This window comes from Loxodonta africana, chromosome 6 (assembly GCF_030014295.1).
Source record: "Loxodonta africana isolate mLoxAfr1 chromosome 6, mLoxAfr1.hap2, whole genome shotgun sequence".
Taxonomy (NCBI): Eukaryota; Metazoa; Chordata; class Mammalia; order Proboscidea; family Elephantidae; genus Loxodonta; species Loxodonta africana.
Genome location: NC_087347.1, coordinates 131,790,575 through 131,810,321, shown reverse-complemented (window position 1 = coordinate 131,810,321; position 19,747 = coordinate 131,790,575).

The following is a 19,747-nucleotide window of genomic DNA, read 5'->3' as shown; positions in this document are numbered from 1 at the left end:
GGAGTGGAGCCCTGAAGGTGGTTCTACAAGGGAAGTTCTGACACAGCATAGGAGGAAGGTGCAGTAGTTAAGCCATGTGCCCTCCAGTCACACGGCCTGGCTTTATCTAGCTTTGTCTGTTCCAAGCCTCCTTCTCTGCAGAGGAATAATTCACAACTGAACCCATCAGAGTAATGAACAATCAGTAAATCTTAGCTGTTATTATTTCTAAGATCATATTTTCTAAATAAAAATAATTGGACAAATAGATCCTCAGAAAACAGAAAAAAAAAACTTCCATTTTTGCATAATGTCAATTTTTGCGTAATGATTTAGCCTTTGGAAACCACTCATGTTGATAAATGAGGAGTGGGTGTATTTTAATTGGTAAGTTTTCTGATTTACAAGTGAACTATAATTGTTAGATTTAAGCCCACTTTCAGGGTCACTATGGATTGAAATCCACTCCAGAGCAGCAGGTTTTGTTTTGTTTTTTATCTTTTTAAATCTTCTCCTAAGAACCACTAGAGGGCATGATTGTCATTAGGTTTTTTTCATCATTGTGTCAGGAGTTCTGTCTGTGGGTTTTATCTGGGTGCTTATTTTTTATTGGCTTACTTTGCTGGTGCATCTTCTGAGGCTTTTGTTGTGGACCTTAGTGTACCCCTTGAGTTGGTTTCTTTCACCTCCTTATGGGAAGTTTGGAATGGCTTAGCTTCTTCACGTATGGGAGTATTTTGTTGGTCACAGACATGGATGTAAGCAGCAGGGCTTGGCTTTCCTTAGGCAAAGCTGGGGAGCACTTTATGGCCTTCCATTATGGGTACCCCATACAGGCTCTCCCACAGTGTCCCACTGTGTTCAGGGAGTCAATTTTTTCCCTCTGTGTTGCCTGTCTGAATTATTTTTCTCAGTTGGCTGAAGGTGTATTGTGTGGCTTTTTTTTTTAGGTCCTAATTCCCATCTGCCTTGGGTCTCAGAAGATTCAAAAGAACTCACTTGCAGCCCCTGGGTCTCCTTTCACCCCTTCCCTAGTGCATAGTCCACGAACTCCCAAAGAAAATGTGCACCACCTTAAAATTTGGGCTACTGCTTCCTGTCTTATGTTCTTTGTTTGGGCTGTTGTCTGTCACCATTCCAAAATGATCTCCATGAACCGAGTCCTTCAAGTGGCAGCAGCTAGGATCTCCCAGCTTCTGTACCAGCCCTACTCCTCCTCTCCCGCCTCTGAACTCACCTCACCTCTCCAACACTTCAGTGGCCTTCCGGAGTTCAGAGATCTCAGTCTGTGCTTTTTTTTTTTTCCCCCCATTGGGTTAGTTGCTAGGGGATAATTGGAAGTGAGTAATCACTCTAACATCTTGCCCCACTTCCCATCCTCATTATCTTTTAAATCAAATTTATTTAAGTGTAGTTTTACATACATTAAAATGCATCCATTTAATATGCATTTTAACAAATTTGGACAAATTTTTGCACCACGTAACCACCACCGAAATCAAAATATAGGATGAAAAATTATTTTGTACTCTATCCCGGTCAAGCTCCTATGCAAGGTATGGTTAGAGGTTAACCAATTGTTTGTCTGAGTAATACATACTGACTATGCCTGAGATTTCTAAGCAGCAATAAGACTGGTACAAATGAGAATTTTACCTAGTGGAATCAAACACTCCATGGGTGCTATATTTATCTGGTATGTTTGAGCAGTACACACAAGACACATACACAGTGTTGGCAAAGTGAAAATCATTATTATTATTTATAGAAAGCAAATGGTAAACAATAGTGACAGATTAGTAATGGTTAACTGGTCCCACCCTCCTACAGGTGACTAACTCACTTTGTAAGAGTGAGAACTGCTTATGTTTCAAAGAGGAACCCCAGCTTATCTTTCCCCATATTACCCATGTCCATTCTTATGTCACTGGGCAGGCAAGCTGTGATTCAGGTCAGATGCTGTGTTCATATCACTGCTGCCTCCAGCTCTACCACACTGGCAGAGGCCGTGCAGCTCCTGTCTTGTCCTGCTCCACAGCTCAGCCTCACTGGCCCTTGCATTGCTGGGGCTACTGGGTGCTTATAGGCCCATTGCCAATGGCTCCACCTGCCCTGCCTGGGTCGCACAGTTACACTTGTGTTTCCGGGGATAAGGGAGTGGTGCAACCCCTTCACGGGTCATACTTGGTCCTCTGCCCCACTCAGCAAGTGTTACCACTCTCAGGAAGTGTGCCATCTGCCTTGCTGTGGTAAGCACCCTGCACAGACCTGGACTGTGGCTGCTTCCTCTTTTCAGGGCACCCAGCTCCACAGGCATCCTCCTGCCCAGAGGTGTCCGGCTTTCTTTCCATGGACCAACCACAGCTGTCTCAGTCTTCAGTGTTACAGTTTCTGACCATATTAAAAATATATATATATGGTCAGAAACTGTTACAGCGATTTTATTTGAGTCAGGAGGTTTTTGTGGAGCCTTAGTGGTGCAGTGGTTAAGAACTTGGCTGCTAACCAAAATGTCTGCAGTTTGAATCCACAAGCTACTCCTTGGAAACCCTGTTGGGCAGTTCTACCCTTTCTCATAGGGTTGCTATGAGTCAGAATCAACTCAATGGCAAAGGGTTTGGTTTTAGGTTAGGAGGTTCTCAACGGAGGGACCCTGGGTCGAAACAATGTGCTCTGCTCCAGGCTCTCGGTGATCATGAGATCCCCCAAAAACTTACTTTTTTTTCCTTTCATATATATATATATATATATATATATATATATATACACACACACACACACATATATATATACATATATATACATATATACACATATATATACATATATACACATATATATACACATATATATACACATATATATACACATATATATACACATATATATACACATATATATACACATATACATATACATATACATATACATATACATATACATATACATATACATATACATATACATATACATATACATATACATATACATATACATATACATATACATATACATATACATATATATATATATATATATATATTGCACTGGTTAGAATCTCCAGTACAATGCTGAATAGAAGTCATAATAGTGGGTATCTGCAATGGTTTTACTGATATTAGGCAGTGGGGAGCATTAGTCTTGCAACACAAAGTATGGTTCTAGCTGTACAATTATTGTTACTCTTTAAAACTTCAACAGCTAGAACCATACTTCATGTTGTAAGACTGATGTTCACTTCTATATCTAGCCTGCTAAGCATTTTCACAATGAATGTGTACTGGGTTTTGCCTAACGCTTTCTCTGCATTTATCTAGTGTACATATGTTTTTTCTCCTTTATTGGCTATATTACATTGACGGATCTTTAAATGTTAAACCAGCCTTTTATTTTTGGGATAAACCCTTTTTGGACATAATGTATTATATACAGTTATATGTATATGACTGCATTCAATTTGTTAATATTTTGTTAAGAACTTCATCTTTGTTACAGATTGGTATTATTTCTTCCAAATTATTTGATAAAAATCACCAGTGAAACCATCTGAGCCTAGATTTTATTTTATAGAATTGTTTTTAATGATCAATTCATTTAAGAAATATAAGGTGATCCGTTATCTTTTTCATGAAGATTTTTTTTCTTTCTAGAAATTAGTCCACTCCCCTTAAGTACTCCAATGTATTGTCAGACAGCTGTTCATAATATTTCCTTGTCATCTTTTAGTCTCTCTAAGATGTACAATGATATCTCTTTTTCTCTTCTTTCATTCCTGATATTGGTAATTTGTATCTTCTCTTTTTTGTTCTTGATGAGTTTTGATGGAAAATTATGTTTTTTTTTTCCCTCAAAGGAGCCAGAAATTGTTTTAATGATTTTTCTCTGTGTTATTATGACACCTATTGTATCGATTTCTGCTCTTTATATTTCTTCCTTCTACCTACTTTTGCTTTAATTTGTTCCCCTTTTATGAGCTTCTTAAGGTAGAAACATAGAACATAGTAGTTTTAGACAATTCTTTTCTAACACTAGCAGTTAATGATATACATTTGCATATAGTCGTGTTCCACAGATTTCAATATATCATATTTTCTTTGTTCGTTAAGTTTAAAATATTTTCTAATTTCCTCCATGATTTCTTTATTGACCAATGGATTATTAAGAAGCATTGCTTCTTTTAAGAATTGCTGTTTCTGAATACTGAGAATTTTCCAAATAATTGAATTCTGTTGAGCTGTATATGATTTCAATCGTTTAAGTTACTGCGACTTGTTTTATTGTCCAGAATATGGTCTATCTCATTTAATATTTCTTTTGCATTTGAAACTAATACGTATTCAATTGTTGTTGGATGGAGTATCCTATAAAAATCAATTAGGTCCTGTTTACTTAATAACTTTATCAATTACTAAGAAGGCATGTTGAATTTTCTATCTACAATTATGGTTTTGTCTATTTTTCCTTTTTGTTTTATCAGTTTTGCTTCATTTATTTTGAGGTTCTATTATTAAATTTCTGCATATTTAAAAATATTATGTCTCCTTGATGAATGATTCCTTTATAATTAAAAAAAATGTCTGTCTATCCCTGGTAATATTATTTTGTAGTTGATTTTCTTATGCCTAGTAGGATCATGATAAACCTTTTTCCATCCTTGTTTACTTTTTAGCCCTTAACTTTGTTCATCTGTGCATAAAGTGTCTTTTTCTCTCTGAATGCTTTAAAGATTTTTTCTTTATCACAGGTTTCTACACACGTGATGTGTCTTGTTCAAACCTTTTTTCTTCTTTATTTTTTTCCCCAGACTTTCTGTGTTTATAGGTTTTATCGAATTTGGAAAATGTTCAGTTGATAGATAGATGGATGAATAGATAGAGAGAGAGAGAGAGAGATGATAGATTGATAGAGATAGATAGATAGATGATAGAGAGATAGATGATAGAGAGATAGAGAGATAGATAGATAGATAGATGATAGATAGATAGATATTTTTCACATGTCCCCTTCGTCTTCTCTCCTTTTGGAACTTTAATCATAAGCATATTAATTCTCTTCATGGAATCTTTTAAGTAAAAGAAGCTCTGTTCCTCTTTTCAGTCTTTTATTTTTTCTTTCTGTGCTTCATTTGGATATTTATATTGAAGTGTCTTCAATTTCACTGATTTTTCCCCACAGCGTCCAATACTCTATTCATTACTTCCAAAGAGTTTTTAAATTTTAGCTAATATATTATTCACATCTAGGAGTTACATTTGGATCTTCTATTTCTTCACATGAGTTGCTTTGCATTCTTGTTTATATGTACTACATTTATAATAGCTGTTTTAACGTCCTCTACTAATATCATCTGTCACTATCAACTCATTTGTCTCAGCACTTTCCTACTTTTTTTAGTAACCAATATTTTTTTTTCTTGGATGTTGGACACATTAAAGAAACACTTAAAAGAAATCTTGCATTGATTTTAAGGGTTTTTTCTTACTCACAAATCCAAAAATTAGCCATAAAAAAGCCGGACCCAAACTGCAAAAATATTGACTTGTTTCTTATACGAGAAGCTGCCCTGCAGTATTGTAAATTTGTCTTTTCTGGCTAAAAGGGGGTAGTCAATAACAAAACCACTCTTCTTTATTTCAAATTTCAAGAGATCTCATAGCTACCATTGGATAAATAGCCAAATTCTCAAGAACTACTTTTTAATGTCATCTCGGTATCCGTTAAGTACTTGGTCACCATGAAAAATTGTATTCATTAAAGAGAATATAATATTTAAAATTTTTGTGAAATCTCCCATCCTTGGGAGTGTTCTTTTTCATTTTCTAAATCGTATGGAGAATCTCTCCTCCAATTTGCAAATTACTTATTACATTATGAAACACTCATATTGTTTTGAGCTAATTCAAAGATTTATGTTTAACAATAGTGGCTTCCCTACTTTGAGTCACTGTTTATAAAAAGGAAATGATCTCCCTACATGTAAATAGAATGACTGCTCAGAAGAAAGCTTATGTTTTAATTTGAGTTTTTGTTATTTTTAATAAACTTTACAATTTTATGTTGTTTAGTGAAGGATTTTCTTTTTGCATTTATTTCTTGTGAATTAATTACATATTTGTGAGGACTGTTTTTAAGTTCTTCAAGGAAAATTCTAGAATATTTATGCTTGAACTAATGGCAGCCCACTTTTGCGCACATGGCCCCTTTGGTTCAGTACAGGATGTCTCCTATATGTAATGGAATCTCACCACACTAGCAACTCAAATGATTTCTGTATGAGCTCTTACATTTTTTTCTCTTCCAGCTCCCTCATAAGTGTTGTTTCCTCAGAAGCTTGACCTTGTAGAAATTTACTCTAGTCATGCATGCATTGTAATTCAAAGAAACCACTAAAGGGGATTCTGTAAATTTCTGAAACTCTCTTCCTATGTATCTTCATCAGTTCCAGAACTCTGTCATGCTCATTTTAGCCACTACAGTATTCATATTCATAATACAAAATATTAAATATATATAATAAAATATAATAGATACATGTAAATATATATCTATATCTATTACATATAATATATATACATGATATATAAAATATTAAACAAAGTAGACCAGAAAGATGTTTACCTGTGTTTTATTGACTATACAAAGGCATTCAATTGTGTGGATCATAACAAATTATGAATAACATTGGGAACAATGAGAATTCCAGAACACTCAAGTGTGCTCATGAAGAACCTGTACTTAGACCTAGAGGCAGTTGTTCGAACAGAACAAAGGGATACTGCGTGGTTTAAAGTCAAGAAAGGTGTGCATCAGAGTTGCATCCTTTCATTCTACTTATTCAATCCATATGCTGAGCAAATAATCCTAGAAGCTGAAGTATATGAAGAAGAATGGGGCATCAGGTTTAGAGGAAGAGTTGATAGCCAAATTAGCCAGGAGCTGCTTACCTGTTCCTTCTGTCCGTTAGCAAACAAAACCTTAGGTGATGGTGATGGGTGTGGCTCAGTTGGGAGCTGCTCAGACCATGTGGAACCTACCCTTTACTGTCCATTTTTCTCAAAGCACTGAGTGTGGCTCAAGCCAGTCAAATTCAGTTTATTAGCCTATATGCCAAAGAAAAAACACAATTTGTCTTATCGCACCTGAATGATATAACCTATGTAGTCCATAATATTTGTATGTACTTCCTTGTGAGACACAGTATAAAAGGTTCTGCCTCCCTTTGTTTGGGAAGCTTGATTTAAAGTATACACCTCCTTGCTCTTTCCTTGCTCACTTACAATAATCGCTTTTCCTCCCTCCGCACCTCGGTGTGTCAGATTGATGAGAAGCTGCACCAGCGAGGACCTGCTTTGGGTAATAGACTCATTAACAACCTGCAATTTGCAAATGACACAACTTTGCTTGCTGAAAGTGAAGAGGACTTGAAACAATTACTGACGAAGATCAAAGACCACAACCTTCAGTATGGATTACACCTCAACATAATACAAAAATCCTCACAACTGGACCAAGAAGCAACATCATGAAGCACAGAAAAGACTGAAGTTGTTGAGGATTTCATCTTACTTGGATCCACAATCAATGTTCACGGAAACAGCTGCCAAGAAATCAAATGATGCATTACATTGGGCAAATCTATTGCAAAAGACCTCTTTAAAGTGTTCGAAAGTAAAGACGTCACTTTAAGAACTAAAATGCGCCTAATGCCTGACACAAGCCATGGTGTTTTCAATCACCTCATATGCATGCAAAAGCTGGACAATGAATAAGGAAGACCGAAGAAGAATAGAAGTCTTTGAATTATGGTGTTGGTGAAGAATATTGAATACACCATGGACTGCCAGACGAATGAACAAATCTGTCTTGGAAGAAGTACAGCCAGAATGCTCATTAGAAGCAAGAGTTCTTCTCACATATTTTGGACATGTTATCAGGAGGGGTCAGTTCCTGGAGAAGAACATTATGTTTGGTAAAGTAGAGGGTCAGTGAAAAAAGAGGAAGAGCCTCAATGAGATGGATTGACCCACTGGCTGCAACAATGTGCTCAAGCATAACAACGATCATGAGGGTAGCACAGGACTGGGCAGTGTTTCATTTTGTTGTACATGCGGTCGCTATGAGTAGGAACTGTCTTAATAGTACCTAACAACAGCAACACTACAGTAAGTTTTCCAGGCTTTAATTTCTTCCATGTACCACTGCTTGAAAATTGGCTTAAGGCAGAAGCCTGGGCAATGATATATTTATTATTTGTTTTCTTGCTGGCAGAGATCTGGTTCCTAAGCTTCGTGTTGTACAATGTCTATAAATGTACTGTCTCCTCTATTTTGTCCATACCTTTACTTGTTTCTGATGAGGAATTATTTCTGGACCTTATTTCTAGCTCATGGACAGATTCAGAAGTATTCCACCTTCAATTATGAAGACATTTTGCACTGCATATAGAATTTTAATTTCATTTTTTTTTTCTTTATTAGTAATTTAGAAACGGCTTTCATTGCTACCTGGCTTAAAATGTGTTTTTTATACTTCTCACTCTTTTTAAGATTTTTTCTTTCTCTTTGTTATTAGCACTTTAGCTAGGGTATGCCTAGGCATTCTGGTTGTTTGTTTTGTTTTAGTATCCATCCTCCTTGGCGCCCACAGAGGTTTTTGGTTCTGTATATTAGCATCTTTTATCAGTTTCAGAAAATTTTTATTCATTCTAGCTCAGGTTTTTTTTTTTTTTTTTCTGTTTTATTCTCTCTGTTGTCTTCTGCTGGGTTCTTCAAACACTCGTATAATGATGTACTCAAAATTGTTCCACAGACTTCAGGTATCCTATTACATGTTTTTGCACTCTGTTTGATTCTTTTAAGTCTGGATAATTTATATTATTTTTTCTTCAGGTTCATTTCATACACTCTGTTGTAAAGTCATTGAATGTATTTTTTATTTATGATATAACTTTCACATCTGGCTTTTCTCTTTGATTCTTTTTTATAGCTTCAGCCTTTCTGCCATTATTCCCCACCTGTTCATGCACGTTGTTCCCATTTCCTACTAGATTTTTAGATAGATTTACCATAACCATTTTAAAGTCCCTGTCTAATAATTCCACATGCTGGACCCATCTCTGAGTTTGCTTATCTTGGCTGTTTCTCCTCTTGAATATAAGTCACTTTTTAATTTTATTCTTTCCATGACTTATAAATGTTTACTGTATGCCAGACATTTTGTGTAATTCTACAGTGAAGATTGAAGTAAATATATTTACCTCCAGAAAAGAGTACAACCTTTCTTTTTCCAGTTTGCTAACATGGGAGGGTAGGTCTGGTTTTGAATCTTTCAAGAGCTGGATTAGGACTTTCCTTTCAGAGGGTAGTGGGATTTAAGCGCTGGTGAGCTGCCAGAGGTTTCTTTATTCCTTGTAACCCAGCCACTAGCTTTCTGAACTTTAGGAGATCCCTGTCTGCTTTATATTCTAACTGCCTGCTTTTGGGGTCACTAGGGAGTTATTTTTATTCTTCAGTCCTGCTCCACACTCTGCTCCTCAGGAGATTTGTCTCCATTCTGCTGCCCTGCCTCTAGCCTTCTGTAGCCTTTATCACTCACTTAGAGGTCATTTTGCTTTGGGAGAGAGCCATGGGTTTTATCAGAACCTCTGCTTTTCCCCTCAGCCTTTGTAGTCCTTCTCCCACGCTCTTGGCAAATTCCTCTGGGAACAAAAAAGGAGTTGTCTGTTGAGTGTCAGCTTACTCCATGGGCACAGACTCACTTACTCAATGGCTAAGGATCTTCAAGATTCTCTCTCTCATTCATGTTACAATTCAAGTGTGTTTAGGTCTGTTATTCTCCACTATCATGAGTGATTAAAAAGTCTTTTGGATTATACAAAATATTGAATATGAATATATCATAGAGTTATGAAATGAGCACTTAACAGAAAGCAAGGTCTTGAATTTATTCAGCCCTGACCTTAGTAGGTTCTATAAAATGTCATGAACTTCTGCCCTTCAAGAATTCAGATTTGACTTTGTCCAATTCACAGAGAATTTAGTTCACTTCAACAAACATGAGCTAAGTACTTTCTCTGTGGTGGGGCCATGCTAAGTCAATATGACTGCTGCCCTAAAGGAGGGTTGACTGAATTATGAAGAGAGGATATCATGATACTGCTCATGGTAGCCTAGAAGAAGGACATTTTACCCAGCCTAGGTGACCCATAGATGTTTCTCTGGGGAAATGATTGCATTGTTAATTCCAGTTACGATTAAGTAGTAGGTGAAGAAGTATGTGGAACAAAGAATGGGAGAGTAGTAGTGGAAAGGAGACAGAAAGGATCTCCATTTATCCTTAACCAAGCTTTAAATGAAAAAAACCCATTGCCATGGAGTTAATTCTGACTCATAGTGACCCTATAGGGGTCTGGTCTTTGCTGATCCTCTATCCCAGAATTGGTCACCAGCTCTCACTTTGTAGCATATGGCCAATGCCCTGAATAAGACCTACTGTGCTTGAGACCCTATCTTGATTATCTGTCTACAATTGGTACACTGTGTACAATTGGTACTTTGTTAATCCAGTGTACCAAAAGTTTTTTCCTTGTTGCTTATACTCCCAACAATCTTAATCTGTCTATACTAATTACCTCATTTTACATCTGAGAAAACTGAGGTTCTGATTAGACCATAAAGCTGATAAGAAGCATATCTGGAATTTGAGGCTATATTTTCCTGGCGGTCCCCACAGCAGCTCTCTGTGTCTGGATTTGGGTTCTGCCTGCTCACTTTTGTCCTCCTTTCCAGAGCCTGGAACAGCTAGAACACTAAAAATCAACTTTTGTTGCATACTTGATAGACCTTGATAGATCCCCTTGTCTGATTACTCCTGTGGGGGTTGCCTGCTGAGCATTTCTTTGCCATAATTCATCTAATTCAGGATTCTTAGTCCTGGAGGTCAAACCAGCTCACCACTAATTGATCCCCAATTTTAACATAACTTTCCTCAAATAAAGAAATTTAGCTCTAGAAAGATAGCCTTAAATATAAAACCAAGCTTTTGAAATAGATCACCTAGGAAATGCGTTACAGTTTTTAAATTTATGAAATATAGTATACTATTGTAATTATTTATGCTGGTTATGACCCAAAACCAAATCCAAACCTACTGCCATCGAGTCGATTCTGACTCAGAGTGACTCTATAGAACAGAGTAGAACTGCCCCACAGGATTTCCAAGGAGCAGCTGGAGGATTCAAATGGCTGGCTTTTTGTTTAGCAGCCCTCTTTTAACTGCTGTGCCACCAGGGATCCTCTAGGACAATAGTGACTAAGTATCAACTGAGTTTTGGGATGTTAGAAAGATTTCTGTGAGGAAAAGGTAGGATACTTGAGCTGATTTCTGAGGGATGCATGCTAGTTAGTCAGGAATGTGTGGAAATGCTAAACAACTCTATGTGTCTTGAAAGACAAATATAAAGTATCACAGGAAATGAAACTGGAGAGATTGCCAGAAGTCTGGTCACAAAAGAAAAATGACATGGTCACATATATGTTTTAGAGGCTTCACTTTGTCTGCAGTTCATAGAACAGATAGAAGAGAAAATGGAAGTAGAATTGTAAACCTGTCCACAGGTGATGGACCAATGTAGTGAAAATGGGGATTCTGAGAAGTTATCAAATTAGGAGATATTTAGAAGGTAAAATCAACAAAATAGGTGCTTAATTAGCTTTTGAATTTGGAAATCATGACATCATTCACTGACTTAAGGACCTTAGCTGGACAGTAGGTTTAGAAGAAAACATGATAGTCTTATTTTAGAGATGTCAAATTTGCAGAACCTGCAGAAAGTTATACTATAACTACCTACATACACATATATCCACTTCATATAATCATACTTATATCCCTGGGTGAAGTAAGCAGTTAAGCACTCAACTACTAGCCAAAACGTTGGTTGTTCAAACCCACCTAGAGGTGCCTCGGAAAGACAGGCTTGGCAAAGACAGGGTTCTGAAAGGTTACAGCCTTAATTAGAAAAAAAAAGAAAACCTTGAAGCATTTCTACTCTGCACACATGGGGCCTGCATGAGTTGGAATTGACTTGATGGCAACTGACAACAACATAAAAATTATAAACTAACAACAAAAAGTAATAAAGGTTACGCCACTTGTATTTTAACTGCTTTACATATATCAACTTATTTAATCGTCACAACAATGCTGTGTACTGAAAAGTAGATTTAGAAGCTATTATCACATAACCTATCATTATTTTGATTAAAAAGATGAGTTTATCTCCTAAGAGTGAGACCCAGGTTTAAAATAATTACATTATAGAGTTGGCTTTTTTATTGAATTCACCATGTCTCTCTTACACCACACACCTTTGTCATAGCCATATTCTTGAAATTTTCTCTAAAGTACAATGCTATTCCATATTATCTGAGCTTCTGCAAATGTTATTCACCTTTCCTAGAAAAGGAGTATCATTCCCTGCTAAACTGGCAACACGAAGGCTGCATTCTCTATAGACCATCTTCAGGAGAGATAGTATAAACTGGGGAAATCCTGGAAGGCTGAAGGTGGAATTTGACAAGTAGAATATACATACTTTTCCGTGTCCTGAGTATGTGGGTATATGTGCAAATTTTGTGTTTTAAAGGGCAATAAATTTTGCTTATGTATAGACCCTCCTTAGATAAATGTGGCAGAACTCCAAGAAGCTGAAATGTTGCTCATTTTTATTTTTTAAGCTAGCTACACATTTCATAAGACATATCTTCCAATCAGCAAATTCCTATTCCCTGAGCTTTATGGCTCTACCCGGGAAATGTTTTGTTCTGTTGTGCACAGGGTCACCAGGAGTCAGAGCTGACTCAGCAGTGCTAACAACAACGGTTTCAAAATATGACAACATACTGGCAGAATTAGTCTGAAGCTTTTCTTTTTAACTTGTTATTCTTTTTGGTAAACTTTATATCCTAAAACAGTTTTAGATCTGCTGAAAATTGTGAAGACAGCACTAAGGGCTCCAGTGCACCTTGTATCCAGCTCCCCCCACGTGAACATCCTGCATTAGTATGGCGTATCTGCTTCAATTAATGAAGCAATACTGATACATCTTATTAACTGAAGTTCATACTTTATTCCGGTTTTCCCAGTATTCACCTATTGCCCTCTTTCTCTATTCTAGGATCCTGTCAGGATACCATATTATATTTAATTATTATGTCTTGTTAAGCTTCTCTCGGTTGTCACAAACTTTCATTGGTTATGAAGACCATGAGAATTTTGCAGATTATTAGTTAGATATTTTATAGAATGTACCTCAAGTGAGATTCAGCTGATGTTTTTCTCATGGTCAGATAGGGGTGATAGGTTTTTGGAAGGAAGGCTACAGAGGAAAAAAAATGCCATTCTCATCACACATGTTGTTACGCTAACCTTGATTACCTGACTAAGGTGCTACTCATCAGGTTTCTCCACTGTGAAACCACCCTTCTTTCCCCTTTTCCATCTTTTTAAAGCAGTCGTTCTGTGCAGCCCACACTAAAGGAGTGGGGAGTTATGCCCTACCTCATCAGGGGCAAAGTATCTGCATAAAATATTTGGAATTCTTTTGCAGGAGAAATTTGTTTCTTCTCCCCCATTTATTTATTTGTTGAATATTTTTTATCAATGTGGGCTCACAGATATATTCCACATTTCTGGTTATAATCCAACATTATTCCATTTATTTTATTGCTCAAATTGCTTCAACCTTGGTCATTGGGAACCTCTTCAGTTGGCCCCCATGTCTCCTTGACACCTCCATCATTGTGATTTTTTTTTTTTTTTTTTAGCATTTCCTAATTTTCTGGCACTACAATAGGACCCAGGCTCATCTTCTGTTTTTCCTGACTCAATCCTAGAATTAGATATTTCTCCAAGAAGCCCTGGTTTATTTTATTGGAGAATGGTATTAGAAATCAAGTTGTGGGTATCAAGTGTGCTTGCTGTTCCTCGACCATCACCACCACTATGATCTCAGATTACAAAGAAATACAGTGTGCAAATTAACCCATGTATATCAACAAATATTCTCATATGTAACCATACAGAGCTCATACTGACCCATCCCCACATGGATCATTCTAGCATTCTCCCCTTGTTTACCTGTAATTTCCCACTCCCACAGTAGGAAACCTGGCTTCCACCATCCACTATCCACTCGCTTAACTCTTAAATTCCAGTATGCATGTAAAGCAGTATAATAATTGTCAGCTTGTACTTCCACAAGAAACAGCTCAATTAACTATAGTGTTTATATACAGTCTCTTTCGCCTTTAGACTTATGGACTCCACTTACTTCTAAAGTTACTTAAGCCACCACCTTTCTCCCCAACCCCATTCAATGAGGTTGTTTCATACATTTGTGATATAGTTAGAAATATTGTCTCATTTTACATTTCATCCTCGGCTCCCCCAACCTCCTAAATATTTTTTAATTTGCATATTCTCAAAAAGAGGTTCATTCTTTTTGTTGTAATGTTCTACAGCTTTTGACAAATACGATGTATAACATACCCACCATTACAGGATTATACAGAATAAATTCACCATCCTAAAAAATTCCCTGAACTTCACATATTCAGCCCTTTTCCCTTCCCCTTGAAGTCCTGGAGACCTATAGTTTTCCTTTCCAATCACTGCTATAGTTATGCTTTTTCCAGAATGTCATAAAATTTGAATCATATAGTATGTAGTCTTTCAACCTGACTTCCTTTACTTAACAATATGCATTTAAGATTCACTCATATCTTTTTATGTCTTGATAGTTCGTTTGTTTTTATCACAGAAAATGTTCCCGTTTATGATGTACCACCATTTGTTTATCCATTCATCTATTGAAAGACATTTTTGTTGCTTCCAGTATTTGGCAATTATGAATAAAGCTGCCATAACCATTTGTGTGCAGGCCTATGTGTGAACATGTAGGAAATTTTGCTAGTCACATCTGAACAGTTCCTTGATCTTCATCCTGGCATCCCTTTTCCTTCAGTCCCTTGCAGAGCCTTCAGGGTAAAATGCAGCCATTGTCTCCTGCAACCTGTTCTCAGATATGGATCTGCAGCCATTGTTGTTCCACCATACCCATTCATACTCACACACACATAAACACACATACACACAAAACAAACCCGTTGCTGTCAAGTTGATTCCAACTCATAGTGACCCTATAGGACAGAGTAGAACTGCCCCATAGGGTTTCCAAGGAGGGGCTGGTGCATTAGAACTGTTGACCTTTTGATTAGCAGCTGAGCTTTTAACCACTGTGCCACCAGGGCTTCCATTCATCCAGGCAGTATCACAAATTCCTTGCTGGACTTTCTCCATTTCCCTAGCAAACCTGCAAGGCTCATTGTCCTGCACACCATTATGACCCCCAGCCAAACCTGGCACCAAAACAGCTTCTCTCAATGTTGGTTTGTGTTGGAAAGAGTGGCTTCCAACAAGTCTTCCCATTTTCAGTGATTCTTGGTCACTATCTGTAGCCAACTGCCTGAATCCCAGTCTCTTAGGCCTTCACATAGTCTTGTTTTCATTGATTCTTGGTCACCACACTGTAGCAATTGCTTGAACCCCAGTCTCTTAGACCTTCACAGATAGTCTTATTTTCAGTGACTTTTGGTCACCATGCTGTAACCAAATGCCTGAATCCCAGTCTCTTAGACCTTCATGTATAGTCTTTTTTTCACTACTGTTTTCTCTCTCCAGAGTCTGTGGGTGGTACAAATAGTTAACACATTTGGCTGCTAATGAGAAAGTTAAAGGTTGAGTCCAAGAGGCTCCTGGGAAGAAAGGAGTAGTGAGGTACTTACAAAAAATAAGCAATAAAAACCCTATTGATCACAATAGAATAGCATCCAATAAAGTGCTAGAAGATGAGTCCCCTAGTTTAGAAGACAGCAGTGGACTCAAACATACAAGTGATTGTTAAGATGACACAGAACTAGACAACATTTCATTGTACTGTACATGGAATCACCATTAGTAGGAGTCACTGAGACACTAACAAAAACAATACTACGTTACATACCATGAAAGCTTCTTTAACATATTAACACATTTAATGTAGCTGCTATAACTCAATGAAGGGTAAAATCATCAATTTGTTCACCATCACGAGGTCGGTAAGTCACATAGCTTAGCACGGAGCTGAGCACATACTATACGCTCAACAAATGTTTTCTAAATCAATTATTGAATATGCTGGGGTTTGACTTAAAGATTGGTTCTCTCCATTTCTATATTTGTTCATATATCACTATAAAACCTCCCAAGGAGATATTATCTAAACATACTATTCAAAAGGTGGGCAATAACACTTTCCAGGCACCTGGCTTCCCAAGATTTGACTTTCTGTTGGAGATGAGAGTGAGGTAATATCAGAGGGTCTTGCCAGAATGAGGGTTCAGAAAAAAAGCACCTGTCAATCTTCACTGCAGTTCTCTCTCTGGAGAAACCTAAGATTCCCCTGAAGATAACAATGGCATGTTCAAATCCCTGGAGATTTACTGTGACCTTGGCATTGCCTTTTTAAATTGTTCTTTTAAGATCCTGGTAGTCATGCAGTGAAGATGCAGATCTCCCTCTTTTACATCTAGGTTGTGATCACTTTTGATTCTGAAGAGAGAGATTAACAGGAATGGCAACACCAATCCTAACACTAGTAACTCGGCAATGGGCTATGTCTTGCATTTCTGTAAATTCATCCTATTAATAATCTTGATTGTTTCTCATTAGTTTCCACTTAAATTTCAGGACATTTAGGCTTAAATGATGGGAACAGAAATTATGTCCAGTTGTATTTTCATTAGAAATTTCGTGCTACTCAGAGAAACACTGGTGGGTGGGGAGAATAGAGTTGTTTGTGCTTTGCCTTTTGGAGCATTATGGAATCTAAAATCCAGGCCCTGGCCAGCCTTGCCCTGTGGGGAGCAATGCATTCAGCTCTGCCCTGTTCATGAACCAATCATTATTTTCAGAAGAAAGAGTGATGCCCTTCCTAATATCTTCCAGCGTAAGCATGAAAGTTCTACCCTTTAGTATGTGTTGTATATAAAACACTCAGGCTGATGCCACAGCTTGTGGGATAGATAAAAGAATATGCTCAGGCAGTATTTACTCCTTTAGAAGAAAAGATAATAAGGTCTGCTCCCAGAAGGGCAATCCCTTTACACCTTAATTTTTGGGAGCAATCATGAAAACAAACTCATGGCCAAGAGGATCCCTTTCAAATTTCAGGTAATTTAGAAAGCATAAGCCTTAACACATAAATCATAATAAAGGTACACTCCCGAACAGCTTCTGCATTTTTTTAAATCAAGTTGCTGGGACGTCAAAGAGCCGTATATATATACCCAGACTTTTAATCAATTAGCAGCCTTGGATAAAATTCTGAACATCTGAGGATAGTTATTTTTTCCTATTGTTTCGCAAACTCAGAATTTATTTCTTAAAAAATTCCTTGTTTCCAAGCAAGATCTCAAACCCAGAACTATACAGAAAAAGACTGACAACGTTGACTATGTAAGAATAAAGTAAGAGCTACCATACAGTGAATACTTTAAAATTATGTCCTATGCTGTTTTTTATGCTGTAGTTTTACCCATATAAACTCATTTAATCCTCAAAAATCCTGAGATGATTTTCTTACTATAACCATTTTAAAGATGAGAAAGCGGATGCAGAGAAAGGTTAAGCAACTTGCTGAAGATCTTACAACTAGTAAAACAGTAGAGCTCTAATTCAAACCCAGATGGTCTGACAGGTAATACTGTATCACCTGTCACATATTTTGTATGGCACAGAAGATAGAAATAAAGCCAAAAAATTAAAGAAAAAGTGGGAAATTATAATCACAGATAAAGTTTTAATTTTCTTAACTTGAAATAAATAAATCAACAAGAAACAATCTGAATGACTCAAGATAAAAAATGGGCAGTTTACCTAATGACCATTAAAACCAAACCTAAACCAAACCTGCTCCCATCGAGTCAATTCTCACTCATAGCAACGCTATAGGACAGAGTAGAACTGCCCGATAGAGTTTCCAAGGAGTGCCTGGCAGATTCGAACTGCTGATTTCTTGGTTAGCAGCTGTAGCACTTAACCACTAAGCCACCAGGGTTTCCAAATGACCAATAAGCAGATGCCTTAGCTGTACAGGAATGCAAATCAGAACAATCGGGAAACAGGTGTTTTTCTCTAATCAGAAAAATAAAAAGTATAAACTTTAATGATTCTTACCCTCAGCAAGCGTGGGAAGACTGTCTTTCATAAAACTGGTGGGAGTGTAAGTTGGTGCAACATTGCTGAAGGACAATTTGGCAATGTCTATTTTTTTATTAAAATAAATGCACATACCCTTTAACCTAGCAGTCTTACCCCTAGAAATTCACCTTACGAAATGCTACCAATACAATACATAAAAGATCTTCATCGCGGCATTGCGTGTAGCAGTAAAAAACTGAAAAACTAAATTATGTATCAATAAATTCTTGAGATGATGGTACATAAATAAGATGGCATACTATTAAACTGTTCCAATTTAGGCAATATGACAGATATCTTAGGTAAATGATTTTTTTCTTTTAAAGCAGAGAACAGTGTACAAAATCAGAATGCTATCCCTTTTGTACAATTCCCCCGCCCCCCCCGCCGGTTAATAAATCTGATCAATGTCTTTAAAAAGAGAGGGAAAACCCTGATCTTGAGCACACTTGGAAAGGGGGTTGAACTCAAGCCCATCTGTATTCATTGGGCAGATGGAACCCTGCTTTCTGGGTGCTGCCTGGAGTCTGCTGCCATCTGGGTTGACCATTCAGAGCTAGGTGCCATGCAGCACCCTTTTCAAGTGGTTTTAGACGTAATCTAACATGGTATTTATTCTGTGACCAAGAGACTCCAGGTACCATAGCCGACTTGCCAGATCAAACGGCCTCGTGTGCTCTACTTGGCTTGAGTCAAATCGATTGCAGTTTACATTTCTGAACACTCTAGTAGGTATCTGATAGTTTCTTCACCTAGTTTTCTAAATCCTAGTCCTTGGGGACCTCAGCTTCTTCATTTTCTCACATGTTTACGACAATGAGGTTCCCTTCTGCCCTGTTTCTTAGTCACGGAATGGGTAGTCAGGCCTCCCGCCTGAACAGGAGAAGGCCAACTGAGAGAGAAAGGGGCATTCCTCCAAGTTGACTGGGCTACACACAAAGAATTCACTGTATGAGTAAGCTAAGCTAACCTGGTAACATTAAACTCAAAATCTCTTAACACAATAAAGATTTATTAGTTTTTTAGACTCCTTGTTCACCATCATTCAGTGTGGAGACAGGAGTGAGGGTAGGCCCCACAAACTCACTCAGACTCCCTGGCTTGAGGTTCCACCATGTTCTGGCATCACCCTTGGGAAGTCATGATCCTCAGGTGCTGTGGTGGGAGGATGGTGTTAGAGAATCCCCACTAGCAGATGCTTTGGTCCAAACTGACAGGGTTGCTTTCACATGTATGTGAAACCAGCAGTATGACCCAGTTTAACTGCAAAGTGATGCGAAAGTATAGTCCTTGCATATACCTGGAAATAGAGGAAAACTGGGCATGGGAAAACATCAGAAGTTGCTATCCAAGGTCAGCCCATCACAAACATGCTCACCTTTTCCTTTGAATTAGAAACAGAGGTGAGCATTGAGGCCTGAGGTTGCAAGGGTCCTGGGGTCCAGTAGAGGCAGTCAAAGAGCAGAAA